The sequence below is a fragment of the Pelophylax lessonae genome, assembly GCF_965119305.1.
Source record: "Pelophylax lessonae genome assembly, chromosome: 6".
Taxonomy (NCBI): Eukaryota; Metazoa; Chordata; class Amphibia; order Anura; family Ranidae; genus Pelophylax; species Pelophylax lessonae.
In genome coordinates this window covers 24,738,638-24,754,781 of record NC_138773.1, presented here as the reverse complement: position 1 = coordinate 24,754,781, position 16,144 = coordinate 24,738,638, and the positions used below count along the sequence as shown (strand labels likewise).

The 16,144-nt window shown below is 44.2% G+C and overlaps 1 pseudogene across 1 annotated transcript in view; it reads right to left on the bottom strand.

The window, feature by feature from the left end:
- Positions 1–16,144, bottom strand: part of LOC309558498 (zinc finger CCHC domain-containing protein 3-like) — a 34,280-nt pseudogene that overhangs the window by 2,622 nt on the left and 15,514 nt on the right. Inside the window, exon 2 of the transcript in view lies at positions 2,637–2,709. The product of the transcript in view is annotated as a zinc finger CCHC domain-containing protein 3-like (transcript). The remainder of the gene's footprint in view (positions 1–2,636; positions 2,710–16,144) is intronic.

The window sequence follows — 16,144 nt, the reverse complement described above, 5'->3', positions numbered from 1 at the left end:
GGACTCCGACCGCATTATTAGTGGGGACTCCAACCGCATTATTAAGGGAGACTCCGACCGCATTATTAAAGGGGGACTCCGACCGCATTATTAAAGGGGGACTCTGACCGCATTATTAAAGGGGGACTCTGACCAGGGGCACTTTAACCGGGGCTCATACAGGGGAACTCTGACCCGGACACATAAAGGGACACTAATGTAAGGAGGCACTCCGATGGGGACACTGATGTAAGGAGGCACTCCGATGGGGACACTGATGTAAGGGAGCACTCTGATGGGGACACTGATGTAAGGGAGCACTCCGATGGGGACACTGATGTAAGGGAGCACTCTCCAGTGGGGACACTGATGTAAGTGAGCACTCTCCAGTGGGGACACTGATGTAAGGAGGCACTCCGATTGGAACATTGATGTAAGAGAGCACTCCGATGGGGACACTGAAGTAAGGGAGCACTCCGATGGGGACACTGATGTAAGGGAGCACTCTCCAGTGGGGACACTGATGTAAGGGAGCACTCTCCAGTGGGGACACTGATGTAAGGGAGCACTCCGATGGGGACACTGATGTAAGGGAGCACTCCGATGGGGACACTGATGTAAGGGAGCACTCTCCAGTGGGGACACTGATGTAAGTGAGCACTCTCCAGTGGGGACACTGATGTAAGGAGGCACTCCGATTGGAACATTGATGTAAGGGAGCACTCCGATGGGGACACTGAAGTAAGGGAGCACTCCGATGGGGACACTGATGTAAGGGAGCACTCTCCAGTGGGGACACTGATGTAAGGGAGCACTCTCCAGTGGGGACACTTATGTAAGGGAGCACTCTCCAGTGGGGACACTGATGTAAGGGAGCACTCCGATGGGGACACTGATGTAAGGAGGCACTCCGATGGGGACACTAATGTAAGGAGGCACTCTGATGGGGACACTGATGTAAGGGAGCACTCCGATGGGGACACTGATGTAAGAGAGCACTCTCCAGTGGGGACACTGATGTAAGGGAGCACTCACCAGTGGGGACACTGATGTAAGGGAGCACTCTCCAGTGGGGACACTGATGTAGGGGAGCACTCTCCAGTGGGGACACTGATGTAAGGGAGCAATCTCCAGTGGGGACACTGATGTAAGGGAGCACTCTCCAGTGGGGACACTGATGTAAGGAGGCACTCTGATAGGGACACTGATGTAAGGAGGCACTCCGATGGGGACACTAATGTAAGGGAGCACTCAGATGGGGACACTAATGTAAGGAGGCACTCCGATGGGGACACTAATGTAAGGAGGTACTCCGATGGGGACACTGATGTAAGGAGGCACTCCGATGGGACACTAGATTGGATTGCTAGAGCAACAGGGACGCAGTGCACAGTGCGTGACAGTTCGGACAAGGAGGCTGATGAGGGAGAGACTTAAAGATATTAAAAGGACATTGTATTGTCGAGATGAAAATATATCGAGGACTCTTAAAGACTTTTATATTATATGTTCATATATCCATATTCAGTATGGCAGTCTAGAGTCCCCTCTTAATCCTTGAATATACTTTCAAAATTATACGTTTTAGGATTTCAGTCTGAGTCTGTTTGTTATGTTGTCTTTATTATGAATATGTGTCAACTATAACACGAGATGTCCGGCCAAGAGAACTTCCCTAACTTTCCGGAATAACAGATAAACAAATATATATTAGCTTAAATAATGATAGTTCCAGTAACCGGCCATTAATTGCATATTATCCATCATTTTTAATTGTCATGCTCCTAGAGCAAGATGACCAAGACTTTGCTAAATAATCAACAAAGGCTGTATTATGGCTGTTATTGAAATATTGTGTAATCTTGTATGACAATGTCTTTGGGTCTATGCCCGCCATTGGCTTTAATGTGATAAACTCTCTATAAAAGGATGTATCAAAAATGTATATGGCATCACATTCTCTATTTCTGTATGAGATGTGGTCCTTGCGCATGTAATCTCAGTAAAGCTTACCTGAACAGATGCAAACCTGATTGGCGTAGATTATTTCATGGCTTGAACCTAACATGAAATTAACATTTGGTGACCCGACGAACTGTGTCTTTCTGACCGCATCGAAACCCGCCGGTTGCCACCGTACAACAGGAGGGACAGCACAGAGGCCTCAGGTGAGAAAACATTTTTATTTCTCATGATGAAACTGTCTTTTTCTGATGTGTGGTGGTGTGCCGGTTGGGATAAGTGCGGCTACGAAAGGTAACACGTATCCTTTGAATTTAATTGCATTCTGTCTGTGTATGGTTACTGAGATTATTAAATGGTACCAATAGGAAATACTGTGTATGAAAAATATTATTTTCTAAAAAAAAAAAATATATATATATTTTTAATTCTCCTTATTACAAGAAATGACAATATATATATATAAGGGACGATTTCAGCAGAGATATTATTATTTTCTGGATTGTGTGTGTGTGGTGTTGAAAGACAAATGTGGAGGTATTAGGGCAGGTATTGCCTTAAACCCCAGTGTCTGTGTAATCTGCTGAGTGTTCTTTGGATTAGGGAGTAAGAGAAAGACTCGCCTATATTCACTTGTTCAGAAGACGTTCGAACGTGTATAGAACAGATTAAGACATGTCGTAATGATAAAGTACCGGGCTGTTGGTAGCAGCTGTTGTGATAAAGAAACGGAGTTCTTGATCCCAGAATCTCCAAATATTGTCATTTCTTAAAGTGGTAACGAGAAATAATAAAATGGGAAATTTAAGTGATAATAATGTTTTGCCCATTATGAATGACTTAGGGCTTAAAAAACTAAAGCAAAAATGTATTAATAGCAAAGAAAACAGGCTTAAATGTTGCTAAATTGCATTCAGGTGCACCCATCGTTAAGATGATGGTGAGTGGTGATCCAGACACCCTCAAACATCATGTGAAGTGGTGCAGAATTACAAAAAAAGCATATGAAGAGGATCCCTCTAAATGGTGGCCACCAGAGGGCTATTCTGAGTATGCCTAAAAATTGATGCCTTGTTTAACTTGCTATTTAAAATGTCTGATTGTGGGGGAATTAAATGTCTAGCAGCACGGGAAGGAAAAAAGAAATAGGTGAAGCCCCTCCCTATAAAATGTGTTCAGAAAAAGCTGCTTTAACATATAGATGAGGAAGAGTAATAGAAACTGTTTTATCAGGGAAAACGTAGTTTGCCGTAGTTGGCAGGACACTTTGAGGTTATTTTTTATATATAGAATTGTAGATAATGAGAATTTACATTTTGCTCACAAATCCCTGTATGAAAGGGAGCTCTGCTGCAAAATTTTGAAAATTGGCTACTTGCCAATTAAGGGTTCAACAGTAAATATCTTCGGTCCCGTTATAGATATGGAATTTATTTTTGCACAGAAAGGGTTACCACAATTAGTGTGACCATTGAACCCTGTTGGCACCGAGCCAAAAGTTTTAAATCAGATTAACTTTTTATCTGATTATAGTTTTTGAATGGTATTTGTGGGATGGTGGAACGCAGTAATCAAACCCTAAAGAGGTATCTGGCCAAGATGACTACTAATGGAAAGAGCACATAGGTAGAAGCATTGCCTATAGCCCTAGCAACTATCAGGACTACCCCAAAGGAGAAGATATATTGTTTAGGCGCCCTCCTAAAAGACTTCCTACAGCTTCTGTAACATCAGAAACAGTGACATTAAGACTTTAACACAAATGTGTTTTCTGATACTTTTTCCAAAGCAGGACAACCAGTGGACCTAAGTGGAAAGACTCATGGACTAAATTCTGGAGAGTGGGTGTACATCAAGAATCACACCCCGAAGACTACTCTGTCCCCTAAGTGGAAGGGACCGTTCCAGATTATTTTTGTGTCTCCCACAGCTGTAAAGCTAAAAGACTACAAGTATTGGGTGCATGGTTCCCATTGTAAGGAAGCAGTATGTTTGAACAAACATACAAGCCAGTGTACTGCTGGCAAGGACTTTTCTGTACCTTTACCTCCTAGGTCATCTCCACCGTTGACTCAGGCTCGAGCCAGAAAACTACGAATACGGAAGAATGTCTCTTACAGTACCTAGAGCTGATATGGATCTCTGAGGAATTATCCTGAGTGGAGGAGCCTTGGTGTGGATCACAGTCATGATGTATGAATGGACTCACATGATAAAAAAAAGGTGAGACGCATTTTTCTCAATGCTACTGTATTTACTAAAAAGTTACACATTACCCCAGAGTCGGGAGTTGAGCAAAGGCTGAAGAGAGACTTACATGCTAAGTTGAGACAACTCTTCTATAATTCCTTTGTGGCTATGCAGTTGCAAGCTGCCAAGAAGTTGGAAATCACTAAGTGTTGGATATGCACACATTCACCTATCTCACACAAGACTTTGCCCTTACTAGGTATACCCAGTACCCTAGCTGAGATAGAGGGCGGTGCTCACTTTAGCAATATCAGTGCTAAGATGGTTGACAAGGCCATTTCACTGCTACTATTTACCAAGGCCCCAATGAGAATACCAGCAGTATGTATTAACTTTACCCGTATTTATCCACCAGAACTACTTGAGAAAGGTTTCAAGAATACTGATCGAGTGATTGGAGACTCTCAGTGAATGGATAATGCGGATGTCAGGTATTGGTTTGATGGTAAAGATTTTATGTGGAGTACAGATCGATATCAGGAATTGCATGATTTCACACACCGCCAACATTCACGCCAGAATAATTTGAAGTTATTAATGTGCCTGCTACATGGTACATGAGTGACAATGAGTTTAAAGAGACACAATTGCATAAAATTCCTGCCCATTTCTTCAAAAGAGCCCTCACTGAACAGGATATTCCAGTACAGGCTACCCTCGGACAAGTGGCAGATGACACTGAAGAAGAGACTAATCTTGAAATACTAACACCTATTCCAACCCAGAATGAAGGCCCAGAAAGAAATGATGATGATATTAATATTGAGTCCCATGATAAAGAGATAAGACCAATATTTTCTATACCTTGGGTGAATAGATGTTGTATCAAAAAAGCCTTCAGTTTTATTATAGATTTAGCTGACCTAATGGATAGCATAACTGCTCTGTATAACAGAAATTTCATATTAATGGCCACTGAATTAAAAATGATTAAAAAGGAGGTTTTGCAACACCGGCTGGTGTTGGATTTCCTTACTGCTAGTCAGGGAGGAATGTGTACCGTAGTGGGAACCTCATGCTGCAATTACATAGGAAATGATACGAAAGCTGAAGATGCAAACATTTCACATGTATAAAGGACGCAGCAATTAAAGCTTTATTTTTGTAAGGAACATACCGAAACCGCTTGGATTGGAGGTAGCTGGGAAAGTTGATTCTCTTGGCTCAAACCTGTCAACTGGTTTACTGGTATTGGAGGGTGGTTCGCAGGTATATTGCATGGTATCCTGTATATTGTTGGAGTTATAGTATTGATTATACTGGTAGTTAAATGCGTACCAATGCTATGCAAATGTTGTATGAAAATGGCTACTGCTCGTACTAATACTGATTCTTTTGAGCTCTCGAGGTCTCGCATAAAGACGGCCCATGAGATGGTTACCCGCATACCCGAAAACCAACTTAAAGACACAGAAGAAGTTTAAAAGTATAAAAGAAAAGACACAGATGAATTCTAAACTCAGGAGGGACTGTCGAGATGAAAATATATCGAGGACTCTTAAAGACTTTTATATTATATGTTCATATATCCATATTCAGTATGGCAGTCTAGAGTCCCCTCTTAATCCTTGAATATACTTTCAAAATTATACGTTTTAGGATTTCAGTCTGAGTCTGTTTGTTATGTTGTCTTTATTATGAATATGTGTCAACTATAACACGAGATGTCCGGCCAAGAGAACTTCCCTAACTTTCCGGAATAACAGATAAACAAATATATATTAGCTTAAATAATGATAGTTCCAGTAACCGGCCATTAATTGCATATTATCCATCATTTTTAATTGTCATGCTCCTAGAGCAAGATGACCAAGACTTTGCTAAATAATCAACAAAGGCTGTATTATGGCTGTTATTGAAATATTGTGTAATCTTGTATGACTATGTCTTTGGGTCTATGCCCGCCATTGGCTTTAATGTGATAAACTCTCTATAAAAGGATGTATCAAAAATGTATATGGCATCACATTCTCTATTTCTGTATGAGATGTGGTCCTTGCGCATGTAATCTCAGTAAAGCTTACCTGAACAGATGCAAACCTGATTGGCGTAGATTATTTCATGGCTTGAACCTAACATGAAATTAACAGTATGAGTAAACTTATACTTGGAATTGCATGAGGAAACTTATACTTGGCAAACCCTTTGACTGTAATTATTGTGGTGAAAAAAGCGAATAGAGTCATGATTAATTTTTAAAGGAAAAAAGATGTTGCTGTGAGGAAAAGGATCATTTAAACAGAGGAAAAACCTGTCACACTCAGAAAAGCAAATCTGCGACAGTAAAAACGTTGTTAAAGGGACATTGCCTGATTGAAATCTACCACTGTAAGTACATTACTGTAAAAAAAAAAAAAAAAAAAAAAACGCATATTATATATGTAATTATATAATCAGTTATGTTGTGATGTGCTCATTCATTCTCTGGTCATACAGCAGAAAACCAATAGTCCATTTGTTTTCCTTTCACACAGAAAAAATCAACACCACCTCACCTTCAGAAGTCTCTCTCAGCTCACTGCTCTCCTTAATGCAAAAAGCCTCATGAGGCAGCAATCAGTAGTCATCCTCTGGATAACTTATAGAGGCCTTAATTTCCTCATTCTGAATAGCTGAAGTTTTTCAACGTCCTTAATCCTTTCTGGCTACCTCCGCAGCTGAAACCCGATAGTAATTGGTGAATTGTCTAAACAAGGCAGAAATGTATCTCCCGTCTGTGACAACACCCACAGATTTACCTGACTTCCTGTCACAATACCATAAAGTGGTAAAATTCATATACTGTGTTTCATAATAGAAATTTGCTAAAATAAAAAAATATATATATATATACCAAGTAGTGAAAAATTAAAGTGCTTGTGCCCAAAGTGTGAAAGTGCCCAGTGTACAATGTACAAAATTTTAGGCTAGGTCTTGTTATGCAATGGATTTGTTCTTCCTTGCATTTACTCATTAATAATTACTATTCATAGCCAATTATTTTTGGCACAAGGAGGACTACTATATTCAAACAAAAGGAGTAGCTATGGGAGCAAGATATGCCCCTAGTGTAGCGAATGTATTCATGAGTAAATGGGAGGAAGGAGTGTGTGTTGAAATACAGTGCCTGCCCTTTTTAATCCTGATGTTTAAATCTGGTAATGTCGCCGTTAAGTTAAGTATGTGCTTAAATCAAGTAGTGTGTTTTTGTTTAAAGAATAATGGACTCTTATATTTTATGCACTTTTGACTTTTTACATATTGCACATTGCACATGTTGTTTGCACAATGGTAAAGATTAATGAATCTTTGTCCACAAATTTATTTGAATTTATTTGATATATATGGATACTTTATTTATCTGAACATGCATATTTATATTTCATGCACAATGGAATTTATTGCATTATTGCACATTGCACGTTGGAAGCACGTTTGTACTTTTATTACTTTTTATACAAAGTATTTATCTTTATGGTCCCTATATTTATTCTAACTAGTGAACAAATGGGAGAAAGAACAAACCTATAGCGTAACAAGACCTAGCCTTAAATGTTGTAGGCGTTACAATGATGATATTTTAATGATATGGGAGGGATTAGAGAACTTATTGAAATCATTTTTTCAAAAAAATCAACAAAAAATCAGTATGGAATCTCATTTTCAGGGAGTTGGAATCAGGAGAACATTGACTACATGGAATTGCAAATTTACAAGGACAATGACCTATTAGGCACAAGGACCTTCTTTGAACAAACAGATAGAAACAGATATATAGCTACCAAGAGTTGCCATCACCCAAAAGGGATGGGGAATGTGATGATTATTAGGAGGATTCGGAGGAATTGTAGCACAGAATTTGAAGAGCAAACAGAAATTTTAATACAAAGGTTTGTAGAAAAACTATATAATAGAAAGGAATTAGAAACCCTGAAAACAAAAGTTAAGAGCATAAATAGATAAATACTCTTCAAAAATAAAGAGAAGAAAACTACAATCAACATGGAATGGGCCTTCCTTATGGGTTTCAATAGGCTATATAAACAAGTGGAAAGCATAGTGAATAAATATTAGCCTATTCTTAAATCAGATAAAATATTAAAGAAAGTATTCCCAAAATGCCCAAATTATATCTAAACCTAAAAGTTTTTTTCAGATGCCAAAAATGCCAACCATGTAGAGTAAGCAAAAAAAAACAAATAAAGAAAAAAGAGACATTCATAGCTGTGGCAACAGGCAAACAACATAAAATAAGAGAAATGATAACCTGCACAAGCACGCATGTCTCATATGTGATAGAGTGCCCATGCCAGCTCCAATATGTGGGCAGGACCATCAGGCATCTCTATATCAGAATTAAAGAACATTAGGGATGATCGAACTTTTGAAAAGTTCGGTTCGACCAGAACACCCGAACTTCACGAAAGTTCGGTTCGGATTTCAGAACCCCATTGAAATCAATGGGACCCGAACTTCTGTAATCAAAAAACACCATTTTTAAGCCCTAAAACCCAATAAATGCCCCTAAAAAGTGCCTAGGGTTCTGGGTCATGCCCCAGGGACTATTAATCACACAAAAAAAAGTTCTTAAAAATTGTCGTTTTTGATAGATAGCCAATTATTGAAAAAATAAAAAAAAAAAAAAAAAAGAGATTTCTTTGGATTTAGTGTCTGGGGGGTCTAAAAGTTGTACCTGTGAAGTTTCAGCTCTGTAGCATGTCCAGAACCAGAATTACAGCATACCAAACCTTCAAAAATGACTTTTTTGCTTAACCGCACCTTTCTTTTGCTCCTAATCAACGGCTCAGCCAATGTGTATGATGGGGACATAATGCAGTGCACTGGGAACAAGATTAGAGGTTTTTTTGGAAAAAGGTGCTGTCTCTTTAAATGTGCATATAATTAACGGGTGTATTTCCACAATGGGGCTTTTATTACCAAATGTTTCAAGAAGTCCAAAGATGTATGTAATTGCACTTTATTTCATGTAAAATGGTGTTTGGTGCACTTTAACTTGAAATCTCACAAGAAACAGACATATATGCACGGATACATTGAGGGTTAGGGGTAGGGGCCACAATGTAGTGCAGAGTGAACAAGATTAGAGATGTTTTGGATGAATACTGTTGTCTCTTGACTTTGAATAGAAGTAAAGGATGCTTAAAAATTGGGCATTTGGTGGTGCGGACGATGCCTTGACACCATATCCCTATGAAAGTGCTGGTAATGAAAGCAATAATTGCCTTTGTAAGGAAAAAAATTACAATGATATGCATCTGTGTGACAGGTGCGCAAAAATTGTTGTTTGGGTGTTGGCGGAGCCATACCACTGTAAGCCCAAAGAGCTGGTGTTGAAGAAGGCGTAAAAATTATGAAGGTGTGCACCTGTGGAACAGGTGCGCAAACATGGTAGTTTTGGTGTTGGCGGAGCCTCCCCACCATAACCCCAAAGAGCTGGCTTTGAAGGAGGCCCAAAAATTGTAAAGGTGTGCACCTGTGGAACAGGTTCGCAAACATGGTAGTTTTTGTTTAGCATAGCCTCCCCACCTTAACCCCAAAGAGCTGGTGTTGAAGGAGGCCCAAAAATTGTAAAGGTGTGCACCTGTGGAACAGGTTCGCAAACATGGTAGTTTTTGTTTAGCATAGCCTCCCCACCTTAACCCCAAAGAGCTGGTGTTGAAGGAGGCCCAAAAATTGTAAAGGTGTGCACCTGTGGAACAGGTTCGCAAACATGGTAGTTTTTGTTTAGCATAGCCTCCCCACCTTAACCCCAAAGAGCTGGTGTTGAAGGAGGCCCAAAAATTGTAAAGGTGTGCACCTGTGGAACAGGTTCGCAAACATGGTAGTTTTTGTTTAGCATAGCCTCCCCACCTTAACCCCAAAGAGCTGGTGTTGAAGGAGGCCCAAAAATTGTAAAGGTGTGCACCTGTGGAACAGGTTCGCAAACATGGTAGTTTTTGTTTAGCATAGCCTCCCCACCTTAACCCCAAAGAGCTGGTGTTGAAGGAGGCCCAAAAATTGTAAAGGTGTGCACCTGTGGAACAGGTTCGCAAACATGGTAGTTTTTGTTTAGCATAGCCTCCCCACCTTAACCCCAAAGAGCTGGTGTTGAAGGAGGCCCAAAAATTGTAAAGGTGTGCACCTGTGGAACAGGTTCGCAAACATGGTAGTTATTGTTTAGCATAGCCTCCCCACCTTAACCCCAAAGAGCTGGTGTTGAAGGAGGCCCAAAAATTGTAAAGGTGTGCACCTGTGGAACAGGTGCGCAAACATTGTCGTTTTTGTTTTAGCATAGCCTCCCCACCTTAACCCCAAAGAGCTGGTGTTGAAGGAGGCCCAAAAATTGTAAAGGTGTGCACCTGTGGAACAGGTTCGCAAACATGGTAGTTTTTGTTTTAGCATAGCCTCCCCACCTTAACCCCAAAGAGCTGGTGTTGAAGGAGGCCCAAAAATTGTAAAGGTGTGCACCTGTGGAACAGGTGCGCAAACATTGTCGTTTTTGTTTTAGCATAGCCTCCCCACCTTAACCCCAAAGAGCTGGTGTTGAAGGAGGCCCAAAAATTGTAAAGGTGTGCACCTGTGGAACAGGTGCGCAAACATTGTCGTTTTTGTTTTAGCATAGCCTCCCCACCTTAACCCCAAAGAGCTGGTGTTGAAGGAGGCCCAAAAATTGTAAAGGTGTGCACCTGTGGAACAGGTGCGCAAACATTGTCGTTTTTGTTTTAGCATAGCCTCCCCACCTTAACCCCAAAGAGCTGGTGTTGAAGGAGGCCCAAAAATTGTAAAGGTGTGCACCTGTGAAACAGGTGCGCAAACATTGTCGTTTTTGTTTTAGCATAGCCTCCCCACCTTAACCCCAAAGAGCTGGTGTTGAAGGAGGCCCAAAAATTGTAAAGGTGTGCACCTGTGGAACAGGTGCGCAAACATTGTCGTTTTTGTTTTAGCATAGCCTCCCCACCTTAACCCCAAAGAGCTGGTGTTGAAGGAGGCCCAAAAATTGTAAAGGTGTGCACCTGTGGAACAGGTGCGCAAACATTGTCGTTTTTGTCATAACCAAAATGAGGTTCTGTGAACGTAAAGAGAATGAGAGGAGGGTTTGAGGGTGGCACCATGGTCCAGGCTTAAACTGAGGCTCAACTGCCACATCACAACGATAGCCTAGTCTACAAGGTCTGCATCAGGTGCATCAAAGCTTGATATCCACGACTGATTCATCTTAATGAATGTCAAACGGTCGACTGAGTCGGTGGAGAGTCTAGTTCGATGGTCTGTGACGAATCCTCCTGCTGCGCTGAATGCCCGTTCCGATAGGACACTGGAAGCAGGGCAGGCCAACAACTCCATGGCATACTGGGCCAGTTCTGGCCAGTGGTCTAATCTTAAGACCCAGTATGCCAGTGGATCGGATTCGTCACATGAAAAGCCCTCTGTGTCACTTTGTGCCCTCACGTAATCGTCCACCATGTGATGCAGACGCTGTCGATGCGATGTGGCAGCTGAGAGGCCTGGGCGGTGAGGACTAAAAAAAGACCGAAAGGCATCCGTCAACCGCACGCCTTCTCCAACGCTCCTCTCGTGACCACCAGTAGAATCCATGGTAGGTTGTCCCCGCCCCTGCACCCTACGGGAGTCGGGGAACATGTTCACCAGATTCCTCTTGAGACTGTCCTCAAGGGATTTGATCCTGTGGACTCTATGGGTGGATGGGAAAAGCTCCGAGACTTTACACTTGTACCGGGGGTCAAGTAGGGTGGCCAACCAATAGTGGTTAGTCTCTTTAATGGCCTTGATTCTGGGGTCCTTTCGCAGGCTCTGGAGCATGATGTTTCCCATGCGTCGCAAATTAGCGAAGGCCTGAGAAGCTGACTCCTCGGGGTCACTCATAACGACATTATCTTCAACGGGCTCCTCCTCCTCCCAGCCACGTACTACTCCAAAGTGTCCCGAGGGAGTCAAACTAGGCCTTGCAGATTGCCGCATGTCTTCCTCCTCCTCCTCCTCAAACCCTGCAAAAGTTCCCGCAGAATCGTCCTCCTCCTCCTCTTCCACCCCTGGATCCTGCTCGGGCCTCTGGGAGCTAGGCATAATGGGGTCAGGATTCTCAGGATAAAGGGGGCCTTGAGAGGCAAGGAAGTCCTCCTCTTCCTCCTGCTGCTCTGCCTCCAGTGCCCTGTCCATAATGCCACGCAGAGTGTGCTCCAACAAAAACAGTACCGGTAGGGTGTCACTGATGCATGCGCTGTCCCGGCTGACCATCCTTGTGGCCTCCTCAAATGGCGAGAGGACAGCGCATGCATCCTTAATCAAAAGCCACTGCCGTGGTGAAAAGAAGCCCAGGCGCGCAGAGCCAGTGCTGGTGCCGTACTCGCATAGGTATTCATTGAGGGCCCTCTGCTGCGTGTACAGGCGCTGCAGCATAGCCAAGGTGGAGTTCCAGCGGGTGGGCATGTCACAGATGAGGCGGTGTACCGGCAGGTGAAACTCGCGCTGCACTTCGGCCAAACGTGCAGTGGCACTGTACGACCGCCTGAAGTGACTGCACACCCTTCTTGCCATCCTTAGCACATCCTGCATTCCCGGGTACGAGTTCAAAAACCGCTGTACCACGAGATTCAGGACATGCGCCAGGCATGGCACATGGGTTAACTTTCCCTGACGAAGGGCGGCCAGGAGGTTTGACCCATTATCAGTAACCACCATCCCTGGCTGCAGCTGGCGTGGTGTCAACCACCTCTGGGCCTGTGCCTGCAGAGCCCCAAGAATCTGAGGGGCAGTGTGCTGCCTGTCCCCTAGACACACAAGCTGCAGCACTGCGTGACACCTTTTGGCCTGAGACATAGAATAGCCCTTTGAACGTTTACGTGGTATCTCATCATATTCAAAGGACCATTCTGCAGAGGAGGGCATGGAGGAGGTAGAGGAGGAGGAGCAGGAGGGGGTAGAAGTGATCGATCTACCCGGATCAGCGACACCACCAGCTGTTTGCAGACGTGGGGGCAACACTGGCTGCAGCACCGAGCCCTGGCTACAATCCCTTCCACTGGCAAGCAGTGTCACCCAGTGAGCAGTGACAGAAATGTACCGTCCCTGCCCATGTTTGCTTGACCAAGTGTCAGCCGTCAAGTGTATCTTACGGCTGACTGACTTGGCCAGGGATGACACTACATTGCCTTCCACATGTTGGTATAGGGATGGCAGGGCCTTACGGGAAAAGTAATGCCGACTTGGCACCTGCCACTGTGGAACTGCACATTTTGCGAAGTCACGGAAGGGAGCAGACTCTACCAGGTTAAATGGTAATAGTTGCAGAGCCAGTAGTTTAGCCAAACTACTGTTTAGACGCTGGGCATGTGGGTGGCGGGGAGTATACATTTTTTTTCGTTCCAGCATGTGTGGAATCGAAATTTGGCGTCTAGATGATACAGCTGGTGGTGTGCTGGAGGTAGATGCGACACTGCCTGCTATATCATCATCCCTGCCAGTGGAGGCTGCCAACAGGTGACGAGTGACTATAGCAGGGCCAGGAACAGACTGATGTGCAGGTGGAGCAGGTGGAGCAGATGGAGCATGAGGAGGAGCGCGAGGAGAACTAGGAGGCCGACTGACCAATCTTTGGCCCTTTTGTGGGTTCTTTAAATGCTCCTGCCAACGGGCCGAGTGGTGGGTTGTCAAATGCCTGTTTAGGCAGCTTGTACCCAGGTGGTTGACATTTTTGCCACGTTTTATACCCTTCTTACAAATCTTGCAGATCGCAACTGTTTTATCTGCATGGGATGTCTCAAAAAAGGCCCAGCAAGATGAGGTGTGTATAGTGGCCCGGGAGACAACAGGTGCGGCCTTAGATGGAGTAGGCCGTCTGCTCTCCCCTCTTGCTTGCTCTGCCTCCTCCTCAACCTCAGACCCAACATCTGACTCCATCAAAGACTGAGCATCAGGCCTGGCCTGGGAGACAACAGGTGCGGCCTTAGATGGAGCGGGCCGTCTGCTCTCCCCTCTTGTTTGCTCTGCCTCCTCCTCAACCTCAGACCCAACATCTGATTCTATCAAAGACTGAGCATCAGGCCTGGCCTGGGAGACAACAGGTGCGGCCTTAGATGGAGCGGGCCGTCTGCTCTCCCCTCTTGTTTGCTCTGCCTCCTCCTCAAACTCAGACCCAACATCAGACTCCATAAAGGACTGAGCATCAGGCTGGAGTAGATGGCCGACACTGTGGTCAAACAGCTCAGCTGACTCCTCTGCCATGTCTGAAATTGGGTCTAAGGGAGGACATGAGGTGGACATGGACTCATCTGTATTTGTTCTGACAACTGCAGAAGACTGACCACTTTTCTCTGCCTGGGTCACTGTAGTTGCAGATGATGCCGATGATGAGGGTTTGTTCATATAGTCCACCACCTCCTGTACATACTGTGGACGTATAGCTTGGCCACTGCCGGAGAACAATCCAAATGGTGGCCTGGCTGAGGACTGACCACCACGTCCACCCCTGCCTCTAGACACCCTAGAAGCTGTGCCCCTTTCCGCAGCAGGGCCACGTATGCCTTTTCTTGGTCTACCAGGCATATTTGTCACTGATGCGTTGGCAACTGTGTGCGGTGAAAAACGCACACTGCTATGCGACCCACAGTTGTCGCTGGATACAGCACAGCAGTTGCGGTTCACGCACAGTAGCAAAGCCTTTTGCACAGTGGACCTAACGCTTTGAACAACAGGCGTTAGGTTGTCACTGATGCGTTGGCAACTGTGTGCGGTGAAAAACGCACACTGCTATGCGACCCACAGTTGTCGCTGGATACAGCACAGCAGTTGCGTGTCACGCACAGTTGCAAAGGCTTTTGTACAGTGCACCTAACGCTTTGAACAACAGGCGTTAAGTTGTCACTGATGCGTTGGCAACTGTGTGCGGTGAAAAACGCACACTGCTATGCGACCCACAGTTGTCGCTGGATACAGCACAGCAGTTGCGGTTCACGCACAGTAGCAAAGCCTTTTGCACAGTGGACCTAACGCTTTGAACAACAGGCGTTAGGTTGTCACTGATGCGTTGGCAACTGTGTGCGGTGAAAAACGCACACTGCTATGCGACCCACAGTTGTCGCTGGATACAGCACAGCAGTTGCGTGTCACGCACAGTTGCAAAGGCTTTTGTACAGTGCACCTAACGCTTTGAACAACAGGCGTTAAGTTGTCACTGATGCGTTGGCAACTGTGTGCGGTGAAAAACGCACACTGCTATGCGACCCACAGTTGTCGCTGGATACAGCACAGCAGTTGCGGTTCACGCACAGTAGCAAAGCCTTTTGCACAGTGGACCTAACGCTTTGAACAACAGGCGTTAGGTTGTCACTGATGCGTTGGCAACTGTGTGCGGTGAAAAACGCACACTGCTATGCGACCCACAGTTGTCGCTGGATACAGCACAGCAGTTCCGTGTCACGCACAGTTGCAAAGGCTTTTGTACAGTGCACCTAACGCTTTGAACAACAGGCGTTAAGTTGTCACTGTATTTTGCTGCCTAGCAAGCACGTATACCTGCTGTGATACAGCAGCACTGTGCCACGTGCTCACTAAACAGAACCCTCACACTTTCCCTACAGAAACTAAATTTTCAAATCTAACTAATGTAGTACAAAGTTCCCTAACTACACTAGATATCCCTTTCCACTAAATAGAAAGCTCCATACAGCAGAAGACTGACACTGTCCCTTAAGTTTTTTTTTTTTTTTTTTTTTTTTTTTTTTTAACTCTAAGAACCAGCACAATCGCTGTATCTAACTACACTGGCTGTAAGCTAAATACAATTCTGCTATATGGAGCTTTAGAACCACTCGATATGTAGGAAATGTAGTGTAGCAAGCAGGAGTCAGACAGAACTGCTTCAACTCTCTTCAACAGGCTCTGGATAACTGTGCTAGGGGTTAGGCGGGGCCATCTTATATAGTGTGGGGCGTATTCACTCCTGATTGGCCTCTGG